The 22,324-nt window shown below is 38.8% G+C and overlaps 1 protein-coding gene across 2 annotated transcripts in view; it reads left to right on the top strand.

Moving 5' to 3' along the window:
• Positions 1-358: 358 nt before the first annotated feature.
• Positions 359-22,324, top strand: part of NCALD (neurocalcin delta) — a 1,186,843-nt gene continuing 1,164,877 nt past the window's right edge. For both annotated transcript variants that reach the window (XM_044065662.1, XM_044065663.1), the window contains exon 1: positions 359-522. The gene's annotated coding sequence lies outside the window, so the exon portion shown is untranslated. The remainder of the gene's footprint in view (positions 523-22,324) is intronic.

The following is a 22,324-nucleotide window of genomic DNA, read 5'->3' as shown; positions in this document are numbered from 1 at the left end:
TTGTAGGCAGATAGCTGGTTTGCTTTATTACTCAAAAATTAAACTTCAAAGTTTTTTTGTTTTTTTTTTGCGTCAGTGGACCAGTAGTGGTGTTTCTTAAAAAGTACTCGATCGGTTCTTTTTTCGGATATGCATAACGCACAGTAACTATTCTGTGCTTAAACTTTTTTTTTTTGTCCTAAAGGAGTTCTGGCATTATCTTGACAAAAGGTCCATGATGGTTCAAATGTGCATACACACACTGTGACAGATGACCTACTGAAATCATTTCGAAGCACTGGCTCCTGTTGCCTTGGTAACCCATACTCGCCTCGGCTCTGATCTTGCCATGTGACAGTTCCTTTGACGTCAGCTGCAGGCTGAGCTTTGCTGCCGCGCGCCGCTCACAGCCAAAGGCTTGTGAGAATCGGGCGGTCTGTGGGATAATCGTTTCTACTGTCGTCCTGTTGCTGATAGCACCTCCGCTTCCGAGGACCAACTCCAGGAGTATGGAATATTAAGGATCGCATTTACTGTAGTGAGGTAAATAAAAACATTTCCTGTCTGATTTTTAGGAACAGACCTGGTCATAGAAACCGTTTGTAGACATCTGGTCATCAGTTAACCCATGAAAATAGTCGGAGTATAGTGATAGTATCATTGAAAAAGTTCTTCTAAAACGGAGGCAACGCACTCTGATACTGTTCCCTGATCCTCGAAACCCTTCATTATTATTGGCTACATAACGTTTCATTTTTGTAGCAGGATGTTGTCTGATGGAAGGAAGGAGTTGTTTCTAAGCACGGAGTGGAAACGAGCAAAAATAGTACGGGGACTTGCTTTAGCTGTGTGGTTTGCTGTTAATTAAATTAAATGTAGTTTTTAATTCTAAGTAGTTTTTTATTTCTAAAGTTTCTTAACATGCCATGCTTCTTCTGTTTTTACGTTTGAGACACATGTATATTGCCTGGTATTTTTTTTCTGTATGCAGTTTCACAGAAGCCAGAAAGTAACGGATAGAGGGACATATACAGTTAGTGTTATCCACCAGGATAATGGTATCAGTCTGTAGACCCCACGCGGTCCAATCCACATGTATAGTTGAGATTTTCAGTTGTACACCAAATTCCAGGCTCTACCCCCCCCCCCCCAAAAAAAAAAAAGTCACATATAACGGCACTTTTGTCTTGAAATGTATGCATATGCAGATATATTATCAATCCTGGATCTAAAAGATGTAGCACACATGTTGATAAAATATTACATTAGAAACGTTTAATGTTTTTGATATGTTGGAATATAATGAACACATATTACTCTGGATTCGGTTTTCTTCTTTCTTCAATTGTAACCGTTTTAATTTCATTCATTTGTTTAAATCAGGCACTTATAGCGCTTTAAAAAGCATCCGCATAGCCTGACTTTACATGGTGTATGCCTGGCTACACCCATGGCCTCAATCAGCTGTTGTTCTTTGCAGGATACTGGTATTAACTCCATTTTCAGAACTGTGACTAGAAATTGCTTGCTTTGAGCAGTGCAGCCTTCAGTATAGGATGGGTTAGAGTTGCATTCATTTACAGTTCTCAGATAACCTAAAGTTTGTCTGCATGCATGTGTGTGCTGTGATTTTGTACTTATTTTTTGTATTATTCTGTTTTAAGTTGTAAAATCCTGTCAGCTTATTTTTTTGCTGATTGTAAAATTAATATGAAATTTGTATAGTTTTTTTTTTTAAGGATATTCCCATGCAAGTGATAGTGCTCACTTGTTTCTTTGTTTGCTGATGCTAGAGCTGTAACTGGACTATGTCCCACAGCTGAATTTATTTCATCATACTATCTTAATGGTATAATCTCTGCCTTGCAGGTCTGGTGTCCAAGGTTCATTCCTGATACCTGACAGCTGTGTGGAGTTTTACATGTTCTCCCCATGTCTGTGTAGGCTACATCTGGGTAATTCCAATTTCATCCAACTTCCCAAAAACTGATGGTTGATTGGCTTCACTAAATTGTCATTCTATATGCTGTGCTTACCATGCCAGTATGGTTCAAATTGTGTCTAAAAATGGTCCAAAAAGAATCTTTCCTTTACCCTGTTAATAAATAAAGTAATAACACATTTAATGATGACCCCATTTGTCTCAGAGAAAAGATTATGTTTTCAAAATATTCTCACAGTTTATGGTTCCCTGGAGAAATGGAGCCTCAAAATTAAAACAAAGCTTCATTGACAATGAAACTGTTATATCTACTGTTACATCTGCAGAACCTTCAGTAAACTGCATGTCATTGACATTGGAAAATGGTAGTTGCAACTAATATGTTTTAATGTTTCAATGTAATATATTGGCTCAGGACCTCAAAAGCCATTTCCTATGTCTGTATACTGCAAAAGACTCTGTCACCAGACCAAATGAAGTACCATCCTTACCATTTACAGGAAACTGCTTGTCTAGTAAGAACACAGTGTTTGAGATTTGTGTGTATAGAAATGCCATATGCTTTTTAGTGAACTCTTCTTGTTTGTCACTAATAGAGATCAAGTAAGAAAAAATAAACTGTTATTTAGCTATAATTATTCTTTGGCAGGTGCTTGTTTGAGTATTTTATTTTTTTATATATGTAGTGTGTATTCCAGCACTGATGTGGTTAAACTTTGGGGGTGTGTTTGCTTGTTTAGACCACAGTGGGCTTTGCAGTCATTGGAATGGAGAGCCTTTTCAACTTGAATATAAGTGGATAAATTCTTCTCAGTAGACTGCATAGCACAGCTGGAGGCGGCAGTATTCTGTGTCAGTTTATGCTGAAGCAGTGGCAGCATAGGCCATGAGTTATTAGTTTTAGTATCTAGAAATGGCTAGTTAAAAAAAAAAGTCCTTTCTCATTGTTTTGTTGTTGTTTCTGATGTACTTGTTGACCTAAGGTACACAAATGTTGTTTAAGAAAGAACAAAACACTTTTAGTGCCCTTTATTTAATTATGTTTTATTTAATGATCAAAGAAATAGTTATCAGAACACACTGTTTAGCTTAACTTTCTGCAGACCAGATTAACCGCACAGCTGCTTTGATGCTGCAGTGCAAAAGGCTGTTATTGTCATGTACTTAATACAAGCAGCGTATTGGCTGTGGGCCTGCAGCTTGTTGCAAACCAGTGTAGCCTTTTAACTTTCATTCCCTTCCAAAAGTAGCTGTGAATAGGAGAAGCAGATCTTGAGTTTTCTGTGCAGCCGATCAATTGTATTATTTGTTTTTACTGCCTTTTCTGTATGCAAAGGAAAACTTTTTTGTCATAGTCTGTTGGTTCTTTCCAAGTGCTATTATTAACAAAAGTACTTCAAAATGCAGCATCTTTAGACATGGCAGTTTCCTGCTGATTTTTTTTTTTTTTTTTTTTTTTTTTTTACTGTAATCCTTCACATACACCATACTCAATGGCAAGATAGTGTTATTATACAGCGCGAGTACTGTTATATATATTACATTTATAATACTTTTTTCTGTATTTTGAGTAAAATGTGTGTATTTACTACCTTTAAAATATTATATGCTTGCAGAAATATGTGCATGTTCCATCATACTGGAACTGTAATTTAGCCATATACAGTAATGAGAGTAATAGTTGTTTGTTCTTGACTTAAGTTTTTTTTCCCCGGTAGTTGCTGTTGGCACCATACTATTCTGTGTTGGATATTTTTCGTATATATGTCTGATCGATAGATTTCAGAGATTTTTATACTCCTCTCACCATAACTACTTGTCTGTCTTCCTTGATTATGTAGTGTGGTAATCTGTGATAGCTTGTATTCGTGTAATTTCAGTTAATGTACTTTAAGCAGAGGTCATATTTTTGGCTTTCTTATGACCTGCCAGAGTCAGATGAAATTTCTTTTCATAAGTATGTAATTTTCTGAAATGGTATTCAGGAGCTGTAATAGAAAGGGGTTGCATACTTTATTTTTTGTGCCAAGTGTCTGTTTTCTAGTAATCGGTTTAATTTCTGTGTATCAGTTTGGATGTATTTATACCTTTTGGTACTTTGTTGTTGCAGCTTCAGCAAAGTAAAGATGAATATTGTCTGAAATTTACCACAGCAACTTCTTCAACTCTCTTACTTACTTTAGTCCGTATGTATTTAAATATTAGGTGAATGTTGTATGTTGCATTTACAGTATGTTGAAGTTTGCCTCTTTAATTTCTTTTGACCGCAGTTTGTTTTTATTGTGTGCACTGCCATTGCATAACAGATTTTGGTTGACCATCATCATGGGCTGAATTCTGTATATTCCTGTGGTCTTTAAAATCTGTGCAATTACTGCAACAACATTTATTTTCTGTTTTTGGATGCACATTTCTTGTTGGTATCCATTGGATAATAATGCATTTTTTCATATTGTTTTGTAGTTATGCTAAAAAAAACTACATTTAATTTGTTTAAATATCTGTGCTAGACATTTAGGCTTCACATTCTTCATTAACAAAATAAAACCTGTATCTTGGATTTGCTCTTGGCTTTTCTGATTCAGAATACTTCTTAGAAACATACATCCAGTGGAGCACAACACTATGCATCTCAGACTTTGAACATTAAAAATTGTAGTGGTGACCTTTAAGAAATAATAGTAGTGGAATAAAAGCGGAGATCTTTCTTATTTTTTTTTTTTGAATTGAAGGTCTTTGTATATTAGACCACATATAGTTAGTGATTAAGAATCTTTGTATAGGCTCATTTTGGTTATTTAATAACCTTTGAACAGTCTGTCTTTCTAAGAAAAATCAGAAAAAAAGTCAATAAATTTGTGACGAGCAAGGCAAAATCTGTGATCAAATAGTCATGGTGCTTTGTCTGAATAATAGCCATTGAGAGGTATTCATGTCATAGTTCTTTTCATTAAGAACCATATCATTAGATGTGCCTATGTATTTTTGTCTACCAGGGAAATAAAGCTGTTTTACTTGACTATGTTAACTATCACTGGACTTGTGTTTTGTTACGTGTGAAATTGTTGATATTTAGAAGTCAGGACATAAAGCTGAGAGGCTGTCTAGCCTAATTATGCTTTTGCTGGACTAGAACATGTTCATGGACATAGTTTTCAGAAACATAGATGAAGAAATATGCTGTAGAACACAGTGGTCCCAGGACTCCTTATGCTCTCCCTGTATTTTATGCAGTGTTGATGTCAAAATTAATTTTATTACTTCTGTGTTCACCATTTGCAGTTTTCAGCTGTTCTGCAGGGTTAACAGCATGTGGAACACAAAACAAAGTGTTACTGTTAAACCTTAGGATACATTTGTGTGAGTGCCGCATATCACCAGACTAAACTGATTCCATCTTTATTAGTCTTGGAAATGTAAAAAGGTTGAGACAGACTTCCTTCTCAATTTCTTTTGGTTCCCATAGTAAAATAATGTAGAGATACTTGGCCTGCATATCTTTTCTTTGCTGTGTGGCTCTCTCAGCACCTGTGTAAAGCAAGTTCTGAAGATGTAATTTCCTTTTTCTGCTTTGGAGACCCAGACTTTACACCGTGCTTCAAATGTTTTTGTAGAGCTTAGGATTCAATACCATAACATTGCATATTTCCTTTTCCCAAGTATTCATTCTTTTGTTATGGTGCCTTGGTCTTCTGCCTCATTTAGTGAGGAAATGTATTAATTTTTCAGCACTATTCACAGATCCACTAGAAACTTTTAATTATGTAATTGCTGCCATTATGGAAATGTTGTTGGTGTTTGTATGAACTCTTTAGGTGTGTATGTGTGTGTGTATCACTCTCTCTATGTGTGTGTTGTGAGTATGTATCTACATACACATGCATAAGTGTATGTATGTTTGTCTTTCGGCTTTTCCCGGTAAGGGGTCGCCACAGCGGAACTCCGGTCCGCTAATGATTGGCAGTAAATTTTTACGAAACGCCGAGGTGCCAGCTTGATGCCCAACCTTCAACGAAGGCACGCCCATTTATGCATGCATGTCTTTCGAACGCTACCCAACCCCGGGGAGGACATGCAGACTCCACACAGAAGGCACTCCCAGGCCAAGCTGAGAATCAAACGGGAGAACCTCTTGCTGTGAGGTAACAACGCTACCGCCGTACCACCACGGAAACCTGCATAAGTGTATGTGTATATATATAATTTATTTGCATAAGTGTATGTATGCATGTATGTATAAGTAGAATATACACATATTGCTCGTATGGAACTCTGTGCTCAAACAGCATGCATAGTAGCATGTGAATCAATGTGAGTTGAACTAGTGATTATCGGGAAATGTTATACACTTAGATGTGTTACATATATTCATCCTAATCTGGGCATGTCAGTTTGATTAGTAGTGCTGCCTGGGAGATTCAAGAACTGCAACTATGGCTCCAAGGAAGGCAGTTGTATATTTAAGGAAACCAAACCCTTTTTCTTACAGTTTAGTATTCAATTTTATTCTTGTTGAACATAAAACATATTTTGTCTCACTGTTGTTACTGAAAACTCATTACCACAAACTAAAGTTTCATGTTACCATTACACACATGGCTGCCTGCTCTGTAGTCTCTGTCATAAACTAAATTTTTAGTATAAAAACATATACCTTTGCTGTTATATAGGTTCATAGAATGTACAAGTCAACTGAGCCATGTTGTTATTTTAAGCCTTGCCAGTACCAGATGTGACTTTATGAATCCAGATGTGTAACTTCTTCTTAAAGGAAGATAGTGTGTCACATTGCTTGATCTTATGAGTCAGTTTTGGTCCAGAGAAGAGGTCCTTTGTGTGTCATATCTGCCTCTCCACAATCATTTTATATTTGCCTTAACAGGTTCAGATTTCTGGTTCTTGTGTTCGTTGGACTGTTTGATTTGTAGGATTGTTTGATTTGTAGACAAATACGAGATCTTATACTGCCAGATTCCTAGTGGTACAGAAGGCAAGGCACAGATCCCCCTAAGGAGTCCGTAGGACACTGAATATACAAACAAGACATCCTGCCTCTTTAGATAACTCAAGTCCTTTAGGGCCATGATCTTTTTTGTTGCCAAGTTCAGTTTGCAAGTCTCTAAGTCTGGCTTGAGGTAATGCAGTCCTTAAAAATATGCATAGTGAACCACAGTTTCTTTTGGGTCTAAAGGTGTGGTAGAATCAAAACTTTGCTATAATAGGGGTTCTTTCTGTTCTTTTAAACTAGGTTTCAGTAATAATACATGCATGTATGTGCTCTAAATGCAGGAGGGCTTCAGGGTTAGAAGTTTTATTATTTGGACTCCGTGTTCAGCAGTTCCACATTGACATTAGGTTGAATGATCCATTACCTGGACTCTGGGTACAAAAGACACTATGCTGGCAGCAAAGGCTGTAGCCAGTATGAGGAAACCCTAGAATGACCATCCTTAGCGAACCAAGTAAGGCTGTGCAGCAGTTCATCCTCTGCTGACAAATACTTAATCCCCCTCAAATGACACCATTTACTGAGCCAGTTGCTGACATTAGTCACCATTTCCTTGTACCACAGCATCATTTGTGGCAAAAGTTAAGATTCCACTGAATACTAGAGTCTTTCCTGCATTTGTGACACATGCTTGGAGATGTCTATCTAAATTTCCCTTGGGGATTTACTTGCTAGGTAATTTGCACCCAGATTGATCACCACCGTGTCATGGTCATACTTGTTGGTCTTGAGGGCTGCTGAGATGTTGGAGGTGTTGGCACTTGAAAGACAACTCGGTATTGCCCTGTTTTTGTCCAGCTTTGTGAGGACAGAGTCTTTTTGTCTTACTATGGAGTCACCAGTACATTATTACGAGTGGGGGATTTTAACATACTTGGTTTGTGGCATGTTTTTTTCTGGTGACTCTTGTTTTGAGATGTAGCTTTATGTGTTATGTTTTCTAATTCCTCTTTCTTTTGAGACCTGTTCTGTTGTTCTTGAAGGCTTTGGCAATTACTTTTTTACTGCTTCACACAAATACAGAGAAATGGTCATATGCTGGAGTGGTGCAGAGTGTGTGGTGCTCAGAGGTTGTGTTTTTTTTTTTTTTTTTTTTTGTGAGAGTGATGCCACCATCTTAGTTAAATATTTTTAACTCTCACGGGTAGTTTGTGATGGAGTAAGTACTAGTTCACTGTCTGTGAGCATCTAGCAGTTGCTACCCTGCCTGTGTGTGCTAAGTGTAATGAGGCTGGCAAGTGAGGCAACACAATGCGGCTGAGCTTCCATCTAGTACAAGACTGTAGAGATTTGGGAATACAAGACATAACTGAATGGTATTATAAGAGTTATCTGTACCTCTGTAGTATAACCGTGAACTATTGGAGACATTCTACTAATGTAGAGGCAGCTTACAGTAAATTAACTTGGTCCTAAATAAAGAGGTAGTGCCTTCAGTTCAAGCTTCTAATGGGTATGGCTCTGACTAAGTTTGCTAGGAGTAAAACTTGAGTTGGAGTGCCTCTGTTTATTGAGTACAGGTTTGTGAGACAAGAATTTAGACAACACAATCGAAAAACAGTTTTTAAACAGCTTTTGGCTCCAGCCAGTAATGCTAACTTTCTAGAAACAGCTTATTCTCCCTTGCAGAATGATCACGTCTGTCTATCAGATTGCTCACATACTCAGATAAAATTTTGCTGTATTAGCAACTAAGTTATAAGTAGTGAAAATGGAAGAAAACAGCAGAATAAGGATAGTGGGAACAATAGAGTAGTTAATGAATTCAGTCAGGTAATTGTACAAACATAATAGTTTTGTTTCAGTAAGAAAAACAAAATAAGATGAGAAAAACTTGTCTAAATACCAGTAAAAACTGCAGACTGCATTTTCATCTCCTATTTCATAGTAGGTACTAGGCTATTGGCCCTAGGGCCTATATAAGCCTAGCCAAAAAATGTACCCTGGCTTTCGCCACCCAAGAAAATTATTTTCCTGTGCCCCTGTCGAGCAAAGGCACAGAAGTGATCCCTGGGGTGAATTTCCCATTTCCCATCCAATCAAGATTTTTCTTGAGTGCTAATGAGGAGCTCTGTTTGACATAGGTAGTCTGTTCCAAAGTATGGGAAGTCTCTGGGACAGGAATCTATCCCTCCAGCATGTTCTGTTTATTGTGGTGACAAGGTTTAGGTCCCTAGAGCGTGTAGCTCGGAGGGATTTCTTTAAGTGGAGCATGTCCAACAGCTCTGGGTTTGACATAGCTTTGTATGTTGGGCAGAGATCGCCCCTGAGTAGGCGATATGAGATGGAGTAAAGCTGTAGTTTTTTGAGACTGTCTGTGTAGGGCATATGTCTGAGGCCAGTAATCCTCTTTTGTGAGGTATTTTGTGGTCTTTCCAGTTGTTGTAGATGTCTTGTGAGGTACATACCAAAAGGGGCGTTATAGTCTATAATGGGTCTAATGAGTGATGAGTAGAGGGGAAACAATGACCTCTTTTTCTGGATGAGAATCCTTTTGTGATGAGATGAGCCACGTAGAAGGATTTCCTGACTACTATGGCGATGTGATTATCAAAGGAGAGACTACTGTCCACCTGTGTCCCAAGGTCTCATCACATTTTCGGCATTAAGTAGACTACCAGCTATGTGGTAGTTCATGGGTACAGAGTTTTTATCAAAGGGGATGACCAATACACTTTTTGGCATTGAGCTTCAGGCCATGGCTTTGACACCAGGTATCTGTCCAAGTGAGGCCGTTTTGTAGTTTGTCCACATCGTTAGGAGTTTTGATTATGGCTCCTAGTTTGTAGTCATCTGCAAACTTTGTTAGCCAAAGACCTTCTGTGTTAGCCTGCACTTCAGAGAAGTAGATACCAAACAGGAGAGGACCCAGGACTGAACCCTGTGGTACTCCACTTGTCACTGGTCTGAAGTCGGATTTGGAATCCGCTACTTTCACAATGTGGGTTCTGTCAGTGAGCCAGTTGGCAACCCATCTTGTGACATAGGCATTTATACCTAGTTTAGTGAGCTTATCTATAATTCCAGAGTGGGGGATGGTGTCGAAAGCCTTGGCGAGATCTAGATAAGCTGTGTGAACCATTTTACCCTCATCTATGGCTTTGGTGACTGCTTCAAAGAAGTCAATCAGGTTTAGGAGACATGATCTGCCTTTTACAAATCCAAAATGGGTAGGGTCCAGAGTTTGGAGATTACCAATGTCTTTGTTTATGACTTCCATGATGATACGTTCCTTGGCCTTGCAGACCTGGCTCGTCAGGCTAATGGGACAGTAGTTCCCGGGGTCCGTCGTGGCTCCCCCTTTGTGGAGTGGGATAACCGTCGCGGTGCGCCATTCAGTGGGTACAAAGCCTGAGGTGAGGCTATGATTGAACATGGTACTTGGGTAGGGTGCCAGTTCATTCCGTAGTTCGTGTAGAACGCAGTTTGTCTTTCTTGTACTGACTCCTTGTGTATATGTTGTTCTTATTCATCTTACACACACATAAATATATGTATGCATGCATATGTGTTTTGTTTGTATGTAGATATGTATCTGTGTTTATTTATATGCATCTTGTTTCTGCATTTGTAAGATGGATGTGGCTATTGATGACCAGGCTGCAGCCCTTGATTCCATTACATTTTCTGAACAGAAGTAGCTTTGTCACATAAACGTAACCAGTGCCATGTGAATCACATTGTCTGGGCAAACTGTGAATCGAGTTTACCACTAATGTTTTGTGTTTTACTAAAATATTTCCTAAAAACCAGTTTCTTTTTCTGAGTGAAGATTTCACTTCCTTTCGTTTATGGGCCTGTCAGCTTGACTGTTATTTGAAAATTTTTGATGAGCATGGAAAAAATATGAAAGAAATAAGTCCTATGTTCATCTTGGCACAATGCTTGTATTTTCTTATGGTCTAGTGATTTTGTGTCTTGGACACTTGATGTTTCAGGAAAAAATATTTTAGAAATGTATATTTATTTCATGTAAAGTTGTCCGTTTGGTTTATTGAATGTTCTGAACTGAAAAACTTTTACATTTGCTTATGTATAGATGGACTAAAAAATCCTATTGGAATCACAGCAATGACAATAAATTACACCTAACGGCCACTAGTACAATGCTTGTAATTTCAACTCATGAAGTAGAATTTTATTTTTAATAACAATAAACTAGTGTCCTTGCCTGTTGATATATTTTATGATTAGGGGATATTTAATTGCTTCTTCTACACTGCTAATAACCACCTGCCCATTGTTAAAGCCGACTTTATTAATTACCTCTTGTGCAGATATCAACAGACATGGCTGATTTCATTTTCACTGACATTTGTGTGGTTATCGATTTTTATATAATGGCAGTATTTTAAAAAAAATCTTTCACCTTTTCTAAAGCCTTGAAGCCATCTGTATGAAAGTATTTTTCTGTCTAAATGTCTCGGTGCATTGAAACATTTAAGCTGAGGTGTCTATTCAGTTTGTTTTGTATTATGATTAGCGTGTCTATGCATGCGTATTCTGTTGGACAGGTACACTTGAGCCACTTCCACTATGACTTATAAATGGACTTTGTCCCTTTTTAAGTATTTACTTTTGTGTTTTTAATTTGTTTTTTTGATATGGAAAGACTATTGTGAGTACCAGTGATGTATTGAGACATCCTGCACTGTATCAGTTTTTGCTGTGAACTTAATGTCAATTTTGTAATGGCAGCAAGTTTTGCTTGCTGAGGGCCCCTGCTGAAAGAATGTTTGTTTGATGTGAAAATTATTTACAATGAGTTGGAATCAAATTATTAGATGGGAATTTTTTTCAATGTGCTTTCCCCCGCTGCCTCACCCACCATTCTGCCACCCACTATCAGGCTAGAATCCATTTATTTTCTGGTGAAAGGGAATCTTTCCATCTTCCTTCAGGTTTCCTAGAATGAAAGCCATCTCTAAGGGCTGCAAATCAGGCACACATTAAGATGTTTGGTGTTCTTGCTGGCATCTTGGCTGTGAGAGCATAGTGGCCCTATCTCCTCACCCTGGATGGGGACATGGAGGGCTGCCTCACTGTAGGGGACCACCTATGCACATCCATCAACTTGTGTCTTGCTCCTTATGCATGGCCATCAGAAGTTACTGTCTGTGGCTTGGGTGGCCATGCTTATGTTGTCCCTACACCAGCTTCTGCCTGTTGACTCTGTCCTAGCTCTAAGAAGAAGAATAAACACATCCAATCCTCCCAGTCTGCGCCGTCAAGTGTCCAAGTGAGCTGCTAATGGAACTCTGGTCTCCTTGATCCTATTCAAGACTTTCAACGTTGGCTAAGCCAATTAGACCCATTTTCTTCCCATTCATTCAGTGTAGAACTGACCATGAGAGACCATGCAGGCAGCCATTGAGGATTTTCTGGAGATGACTTCCTTCCCAGCTGTTGTGAATGATATGCATGCTATCTGACACATGGAACCTGAAATGTCCCCTTTTATTGGGAGGACGTGCATGTTTACATACATGCCTTCCTCAGGAGGCCACCCACCCCTTGGATGGCTCCTTGGCAAGAGCCAAGCACACATCCCCAGTGTATGCATTACACTGTTTTCCCATCTTCTGTGGGATCTGGCATTGCAACAGACTGGACTGCAACTCGTTCCCCTTTGGAATGGATGAGATGACATAAACCACACACACCCCACCACCACATGGGTCTTTCTGTATTTGTGCTTTTACTTTTATTTGAGTCTTCTGAGATGTGACTGTGGCCCTAGTTCGCTAGTTAAAGGAACCATTTTCCTTCTCTCTTTGTACCCTGAATTCTGTGGGATTTGGGTGTTACTATGAAGCTACTTTGCTGTGTCTGTATAAAAAGACCAATGCCACATATTGTAAAATATTGCCATGCATTCTTGAAAATTGAAGTAGTGTCTCTTAATCTGTAGCCTAAACTCTGTACAGGGTAAGAATTAACCATACCATGAATAGTGCACTCATCCATGGTATGTGTATTATTTCATTTAATAATTTTGTGTTGACTTTCACACACTTGCAAATAACACATTGTTTTATCCTTCAGGCATTGCTGTTGTGCTAAAGTAACACTCAACATTAGGAGTGCTGATTCTTGGCCTAAATCTACAATTCCCCTGTAGAAGGTTTAGTTCAAGGCTTAGCTTGGCTGACTGATGTGCTGTAGACCTAGTGTTAGATCACTGACTGGCTGACCTCTCAGTGACAGCATTATGTATAGCAGGACCAGAATCGAAGTATGAGGAATTAGTGGAGAGACAGACTGATAGAGAAGACTGATCGAGAAGGAAGAATATTAGTAACAGGAGCCCCTGAAAAGTTTAAAGGTAGGAATGGTTCATCTTTTGTGTAGAGACTTCTGTCAGAATGATCAGGTATACCTGCAGACAGCATTAAGCTCGAGAGGGTGCACAGGGTTATTGGCAGGCCTTCAGACAGATTCAGAAGGAAACCCAGATATATTGTAGTATGTCTGTTGACACTTGGGCTGTTGAACATTTGGAAACCCAGGAAAACCTACAGAGTGGGAGAACACTGGATAGTTCTAGATAATGATTACTGAGTGACAACATTTTAGAAAAGGGTGAAATTCTTCCCAGTTATCAAGTTATGCAATCAACAGTGGCTTATATTCAGTCTGCTATTTGCTACATGTCTTAGGCTTTTACTACTTGGCTCTAAGACTTTTCTCTCCCCACAAAAAACTACAACATTTTTGGAGAAAAGGTCTAATGATCTGCCTGCAAATGAGGAACAGCTATAATGGTAGTGTGATAATAAGGTGCAACAGAAAGAAGGAGGAGGTGATAAGGTGACTGTAGTGAGAGAGCACTTTCCAATTTTTAATAAGCAAACAGGTGGAAACAGAGGATGTTGGGAAGATGAGATTTGCGACTTTGTTGAGAACTGTAGATTACTTTACCACCACCTTTCTGAGGACTATAAGAAGAACATGTTTTGCCACTTTATGAATGATGCATACGTTCTACACTGCCCAATCAGGTTAGAGGACATAGCGTACATGCATAGTATCAGATGGGCAAATTATTTGGACACAGTTCTGTTTCTTCTTGTTTTTTGTGTGGCAGTTATGTTGCTCTGTTAAGAAAGCACAACTTTATACATTTAAAATTCTGGACAGTAGCCATTATGGATACAATATGTTTGGCTATGGACAGTACTGAGAGTGAATCACAAATTTACAAGCAGCAGTAATGCAGCCACATTGCATTATTAAATAGTGCAGCCAGTGCTTGCATGGATGCTTATCACTGTTGCTGTATTTCAAAATGGTTAGCCAAAGACAAAGATGCGCAGCTCCACAATACTCCCAACAACCAAATTGTCACAAACAGTTCCTCTTCTAGTAGATATAGATTTTACTGTCCTTCAAAAACAGATTTCCATTTTATATGTATATTTTGTTAAGTTACAATGAACTATGAGATTTAGCCCAAACAAAACAATTTGTTGTGTGGCCAACTAGTTGTTTGAAATATATAAGAGGAGCACATGGAGAACTAACCCCGTGTTGCTAATCCTGAGAATTAGTGCTGCTTTCATCATTTATTATAGTATGGATAATCCTGTTAAAAATGATATCTCAGAATGTGAATAGTCTGTTAGACCCAGTTAAAAGAATATTATTTCAATATATAAACCCAGTTAAAAGGAGAATATTATTTCAATATATAAGGTTATTAAAATCCTACTTAATATTATCAGGGCCTCTTTGTTGGGAGGGGCTAGGAGAAAAGGCACAGCAGTGGTAGCAGCTAGAAGCACACAATGTTAAATTCTGGACATGGATACAGCGGGGGGGATTATTTGCAGAGATAAAAATGACATTGGTTTCCCTATATCTCCCTCCTGGGTTTTCCAAACCTAAGGTTAGGGATATAATGATATTTATCTCATATTTTCATGAGGGGTCATGATTCTCGACTGGTGGTCTTCATGGGAAGAACGATTATCCCGCCATGTACTTTTATCTCACGGCATTCTGGAACAGCATACAGGCTGACATCTTGAGAGATTTTTGCAAGATCCATAAAAGGATTTGGATAAGATCTTTTCTATTGCTAGAGAGTTTAGCTCCTTGTCTGGATATCGGGAATACATTTTCTAGGAAAATGCACACACTGTTTCTTGGAGATCTTTTACTCACTTATATTAGGCTTCAGTTCTTGACCCTATGGAGGATCAACTCATTTAAATACTTAGGGAGTTGGCTATGAGAGATTTGGGAGCAAATGGCAAATAAAACACTGGGTATGTACATAGATAGAATCAAGGCAGATGTAGAAAGTTAGAAAATAGTGCTGTTGCATTTAGATCAGAAAGTGCAAGCTGTAAGTAATAGTTTTCCCTTAAGCCTTTATTGTTTTCAGGTCTTTGCTTGATGGATTCCAGTAACTTTCTTTGGTAGAGTAAAGAATTTGCTTATTAGTTTCATTTGGCCAGAGGCCAAACCAAGGCTCAGCTGGGACAGATTGAACTTCTTGAAGGAATAGGAAAGTCTAGGTCTGCTAATTATAGGTGCCTGCCTTTCAGCTGTATAGGTTAAATTTCTCATTCAACTTCAATCTCAAACATATGAGGACAGATGGAAGGACATCACCAGGCATTTCCTAAATATAGGAAAAGATGAATTCTCCAGTAAAGTATTCAGTGTAATATCAAATAGAGTAAATAAATTTTTTCCCTTTTAAACAGTTTGGCTTAGAATTAATTTAGACACCACAAAGAGGGAGTAACAGTCTTTTATAAAACTGGCAAAGGAAAGGGATGGCAGTACAATTCTGGGATAAAATCTGGACCGGCTCTGATAAGAAGGGTTGGAATAGGGTCCAAGCAGAATTTCTTATAGGAAATGGGATAAAGCTTGGATATGAAGGGTTGACTACTTGATTGATTCTAGCAACCAGAAGTTTGAGTATATGGCCCTTAGATATACAGTGTATCCCCTAGGTATTTCACCTTTGGTTGATAAACACCCCCAACAAAGCTTTGATGTAGCATATAGTTACCTCATTAAATAAAGGAATTAAGTCATTAAAGGAGCCAGATGACATGAAATATAAGGAGATGTAGGAGCAGGATCTCCAAATGCAGTTTTCAGTAGAGTATTGGAAGTCTGTATGTAAGCCAACTAGATATTCTACTAAAAGTTGAAGATGTTAGATATTTGCATGGAAGTGTGTCCATAAATATTTTTATACCCCCTCTTGGATAGCACATATGTTTCCAGGGGCATCCGAGGCATGATAGGGATGTTACGGGGAATAGAAGCAGTTGGAGACGTATATCTTTTGGTCCTGCAGTAGGTTACAGGAGTTCAAGGAGGGCCTTTAGGGACTTCTAACTAAGATTTTTGGACAGAGGTTTCAACTTAGGTAAATGTTTGTTTTTATTGGGTAATGCTCCTGGTATTTTGTTACTTGTATATGAGAAGTGACTCCTTTTCCTGATTTTGTTGGTAGCTAAAAGGTGATTTCTGGGGTTTGGAAGACAGACAAGTCCCAGAGGTATCACTCAGAATTCTGAAATGGTAAAGGAATTGGTGAAGGAGGAAGGGAAGAACAAAATTGTCACACGGAGACAAGTGGCTGAGGTCGACCATCTCTCTTCAGGCATCTTGCATAAATATTATCAGCTAGATTGCTGACATGATATTAGAAGCTGTATAGGGGAGTCTTAGTTATCTGAATTCATGTAAGGAAAATGAATTAAGGAGCCTGTATCAATTTATTTAATTGTATTAGTTCATCTAACTATTTGGCTAATGTATTTTCTATTAAAAAAAAAAACGCTAACAAACTGCAGAAGAATAACAGGCTGTGCCTCGTTCCTAGGGGCAAATAATTAAAAAAAAAACTTGTCCAAAGTAGAAGTTCTGTTTAATAGAACAAAGAATCCAACAGTGTTGCACCTGCTACTTGTTTATTGCAATGCTGTTGGATTCTTTGTTCTATTAACCAGGACTTTTTGTACTTTGGCGAGGTTTTTTTTTTTTTGAATTATTTGCCCCTAGGAATGAGACACAGTCTGTTATTCTTCTGTAATTATGTATTTTGGCAGTATATTTTTTATTTTTAAACCCTTATTAACATTTTTGTAGTTTAATGTTTGTTTTATTTTTGAATTCCATAGTGAAAATTTCAGTACACTTCTCATATCTTTTTCTAAAAAAGCATGGCAAATAGCATTTTAACACTGTTTTCAATAAATTCTTCTAACTCTAACAACAAGTAAGCAAGTTTTCAGCATACCATCTATGGGCCACCACCGCAACCTGCATTATGACACTGAATCTATGCAACTCCGATCCAAATTGTAATTGCAAAAACAACTGTTTAATGATATTTACAGATAAGATGGCATAGTTGTGCAGTACGTTTAGCTTGCATTTTCCCTAAAATGACTGCCCTGAAAATTTCATATCAAAAGTTCACTCAGTTAAAAGTGATATTCCAGACAGCCTTGTAACATGAAGGGATAATGCCCTGATCATGGCCCAGGTGATATGAGTTTGATAGTGGCACTGGCACTGGTGCTTGATGATCCCGACAGAGAGTATGGAGTGCTTGTTCTGGAGGGCAAGAATGCCCATATTCACAGATCTGAACTGGCCAGGTCTGTGAGCAGTGGACTGAGCTAGGAACCTGTGGGTGAGTAGGGGCATCACCATCTTCGGGGCTGGGGTGGGACAACCTCAGTAATGGTGCTTTATAATAGGTGTAGTCTTAGGAACATAACCACAATGTTAGGTTAGGGCAGGGCTGACTTGCATTGTAAAATCAGTCCCCCCCCCCAGGAAGCAGCTATGCTAGCTTTATCTGTCCTTTCCTCACTAATTAGATTGCCATAAATGGAAACACTGGCTAACCCAAACCAGTGTAATGTGTGGAAACATTTGATACCAATAGTGTGAGGATGATGCTTATAAAAGGGATTGCTGTAATGTAGAATGGATGTTCAGTCCATGGTACGGGCACAAAAATGTATTAAAAATGTTATAACCCGTGTAATGTGTGGAAACATTTGATACCAATAGTGTGAGGATGATGCTTATAAAAGGGATTGCTGTAATGTAGAATGGATGTTCAGTCCATGGTATGGGCACAAAAATGTATTAAAAATGTTATAACCCTGCAAAACAGTCAGTTAATTAAAATTATCATCACACCTTTTTAACATTATTTTCAACAAATACACATAACCCTGTCAAAATATAACATTTTGAGATGAAATTTTCAACATATAGTCTATGGTGAACTGCCATTTCAGTTATTACACTGTGAACAATCTGGATTTAAAGCATGATATACCAAAACTATCACAGAATGGCATTTAAAAATGCAGATGTGAAAAGGCACAACAATTTGATAGAAGGTTACTGAAAATGAAAATCTCATACCAAAATAACATATAGTTAAAAAGCTATAACCCCGTACAACAATCAGTTGGTTAAAGTGGGCAGAGGAACTATTTTATTATAAAATGCCATGCAGAACACATAATTATCACACTACTAAATGCAAAATTCAAACTGGGAAAAAAAAGGAAAAAGCCCATTTTGTAAGTGTGATAAGGAACACGGTAGTGTGCATGGTATAGATATTTGGGGGTTTATACCTCACAGCACATCTGGAGTATGGTAATGTATGACTCTGTTGCCCTCCTCAGAACTGTGATGTGGACAGGGTGAGGGCACTTCTGTAGAAGGCTACAAAAGGTACGCATGGTCCACATCAAAAGCCATGTAAAGGGACATGCACTTTCGTGATTTGGGGGTTAGAGAAACTTGACCATGAAGACAAGTAAGGTAGTGTAGAGGAAAAGGGGAAGAGAAAATGGAGGTGGAGCATTATGGAAACTTTAACGACAGAATCTAGATAGGTCCCATATTTGTGGTATATGTGAGAAGAACAGAACATCAGTTTCTGATTAAGTTGTGCACTGTTTCACATGGAGGGGGGGGGGGTTGATGTATGATTTGACACCTTCTTAAAGAGGCCGTGCAGTCAAAAACAGTGAGTGAATTAAATAGAACATGGGACAGGGTACAACAGAAAAGTCAATCCTTCCAAGGACTGGAGGGAAAAATGTTAGATAAGTGAGACTTGTAGCTTATGTAATAGATGGTGGTCAAGCTAAGCAAGCCATGCAGTAATAGATGGTGGTCAAGCTAAGCAACCATGCAGTAATAGATGGTGGTCAAGCTAAGCAAGCCATGCAGTAATAGATGGTGGTCAAGCTAAGCAACCATGCAGTAATAGATGGTGGTCAAGCTAAGCAAGCCATGCAGTAATAGATGGTGGTCAAGCTAAGCAACCATGCAGTATTCAGCTTTCCATCCTCATTTCTTAGTTGCTACATTATTTTGTCAGGATCGGGTCTGAGATCAAATGGTGCTTTTTGAAAAGAACTTTTGCATTCTAGTTTTCCCCATTAGTTTGCTTAGGTTCTGCTTTTCTCTGCAGAAGAGATTCTTCTTGTGTATCACATTCTAGGAACTGTGAAAAAGACAAAAATACTTTCCATCCTTAAAAAAGCACGCTGTTAACTGGCCAAGATTAGCTGTTAGAGATTTTGCCATTCTTAGTGAGTAAATCCTGTTTGTTTCTGCACCCATAAAAACTCAGCACAAATTCTGTGATGATCTTGTGCCTTTTCCGTTATGTGAATATCCCTAATCTGCTTGTACTGAATCACTTTTTTGCTAGAAAACCATTCTTAACATAGATGTACTCCAAATTTTACCTTGTGCATAACGTCCCTGCATGCATTGATGGCTTTGTAGCAGTATAAGCAGCAGTACTTCCTTTCTCAGCCTACACAGACAAGCTTCTGTATTGTTCCTAACATAACTGGTCTTAATTTAGAAATTGTTCTTCCTCCCTTCTGTTACTACCTCTATCCGACATAATTATTTTTCAGGAAATACGTAATGAAAGGATGTATATTTTAGCAGCACTGGATTTATTCAAACAAACTGGGCATATTTGTTTAAATACTGATAATCTCAAAGAAATAATAAATTCTTAGGAGAGAATTCATATTTTAACCAGGCTTCATTTATTTAGGGAAACTGCCAATATTCAATTGACTATTTTCAATCTCAAAGACATGCTGAACTCTTAAGTTTTCAGGGCAGAACAGCCTCTGCAGGTCTAGCGGCCCGGCCCGGTGGTATAAACAGTGTGTGTGTGTGTGTGTGTGTGTGTGTGTGTGTGTGTGTGTGTGTGTGTGTGTGTGTGTGTGTGTGTGTGTGTATATATATATATATATATATATATATATATATATATATATATATAATGTATATTTGTTAAAACAATATATATATTTATACATACATGCGCACACACACAAATACTTGTATGTATACAGATATCATACACATATGTGTGTGCGTATATAGGTTCATAGGTAGGTACTAGGCTATTGGCCCTAGGGCCTTTTGGCCTATACAAGCCTAGCCAAAAAGATAACCCTGGCTTTCGCCACCCAAGAAAATTATTTTCCTGTGCTCCTGTCAAGCAGAACCACAGAAGTGATTCCCGGGGTGAATGTCTTATTACCCATCCAATCATCAAGATTTTTCTTGAAGAGTGCTAATGAGGAGCTCTGTTTGACATAGGTAGTCTGTTCCAGAGTATGGGAAGTCTCTGGGACAGGAATCTATCCCTCCAGCATGTTCTGTTTTTTGTGGTGACAAGGTTTAGGTCCCTAGAGCGTGTAGTTCGGAGGGATTAGGATTTCTTTAAGTCGAGCATGTCCAACAGATCTGGGTTTGACATTGCTTTGTATGTTAGGCCGAGATCGCCTCTGATTAGGTGATATGCGACGGAGTAAAGCTGGAGTTTTTTTAGTCGGTCTGCATAAGACATCTGTTTGAGGCCGGTAATCCTCTTTGTGAGGTAGTTTTGCAGCCTTTCCATTTGTTGTAGATGTCTTGTGAGGTACATACCAAAAGGGGCATTGTACTCTATAATAGGTCTGAGTGATGAGCTGAGGGGAACAATGACCTCTTTTTTTTCTGGATGAGAAACCTTTTGTGATGAGGTGTGCCACGTAGAAGGAATTCCTGACCACTGTAGCGATGTGATTATCAAAGGAGAGACTACTGTCCACCTGTGTCCCAAGGTCTCTTATCACACTTTCGGTGTTAAGTAGATTAATGCCTATATGGTAGTTCATGGATAAAGAGTTTTTACCAAAGAGGATGACAATGCACTTTTTGGCATTGAGCTTGAGACCATGGCTTTGACACCAGGCATCTGTCTCAGTGAGGCCCTTTTGTAGGATGTCCACATCGTTAGGAGTTTTGATTATGGCTCCTAGTTCGCAGTCATCTGCGAATTTAGTTAGCCAAAGACCTTCTGTGATGGCCTGTACATAAGAAAAGTAGATACCAAACAGGAGGGGGGGACCCAGGACTGAACCGTGTGGTACTCCACTGGGCTGAAGTCTGATTTGGAGTCTGCAACGTTCACAGTGTGGGTTCTGTCAGTAAGCCAGTTGGCAACCCATCTTATGACATAGGGATTTATACCTAGTTTAGTGGTTTAGTTTAGTGGTTTAGTGAGTTTATCTATAATTCCAGAGTGGGGGATGGTGTCAAACACCTTGGCGAGATCTAGATAGGCTGTGTGAACCACTTTACCCTCATCTATGGCGAGACATGATCTGCCTTTTACAAACCCGAACTGTGTGGGTTCCAGAGTTTGGAGATCTCCAATGTCTTTGTTTATGAGCTCCATGATTATACGTTCTATGGCCTTGCAGACCAGGCTCGTCAAGCTAATGGGGCGGTAGTTCCCAGGGTCTGTTGTGGCCCCCCCCCCCCCTTTGTGGAGTGGGATAACCGTCGTGGTGCACCATTCAATGGGCACAAAGCCTGAGGTGAGGCTATGATTCAACATGGTACTTGGGTGGGGTGCCATTTCATTCTGTAGTTCATGTAGAAGACAGCCTGGGATGTTGTCGGGTCCCATGGATGCTGTGTTCTTGGCTTTGGAGAGTGAGGTTTTTACCTGTGCATACATGATTACAGGAACTTTGCATTCTTCCGGTATAAAGATGGGCCCTTTAGGGGTTGAGAGGTTCAGTGCTAACTTTACCCCCCTGTCTGCCAGGATGTTGGCAATATCAATTGGTTCTGTATATTTAGTGTCATTGTGCTATAACTCAGAGCAGATCTGAGTGTTGCCATTGAGATTCTTAACATAGCTATAGAATGCTTTTGAGGTTGTCTTTAGAATCAGTGGCAATTTTGTTTTCATAACTAGCTTTGGAGGATTTTATGAGGGATCTCAGCTTCTTACTGAGGTTGACCAGGGAGTTCCTCCAATCGTGGGATTTTACTCTCTTCTGCAACAGTTTCTTTCT

Source organism: Protopterus annectens, chromosome 3.part0 (genome assembly GCF_019279795.1).
Source record: "Protopterus annectens isolate FY-2018-M chromosome 3.part0, PAN1.0, whole genome shotgun sequence".
NCBI lineage: Eukaryota > Metazoa > Chordata > Ceratodontiformes > Protopteridae > Protopterus > Protopterus annectens.
This window is presented reverse-complemented; position numbering and strand designations above follow the sequence as displayed.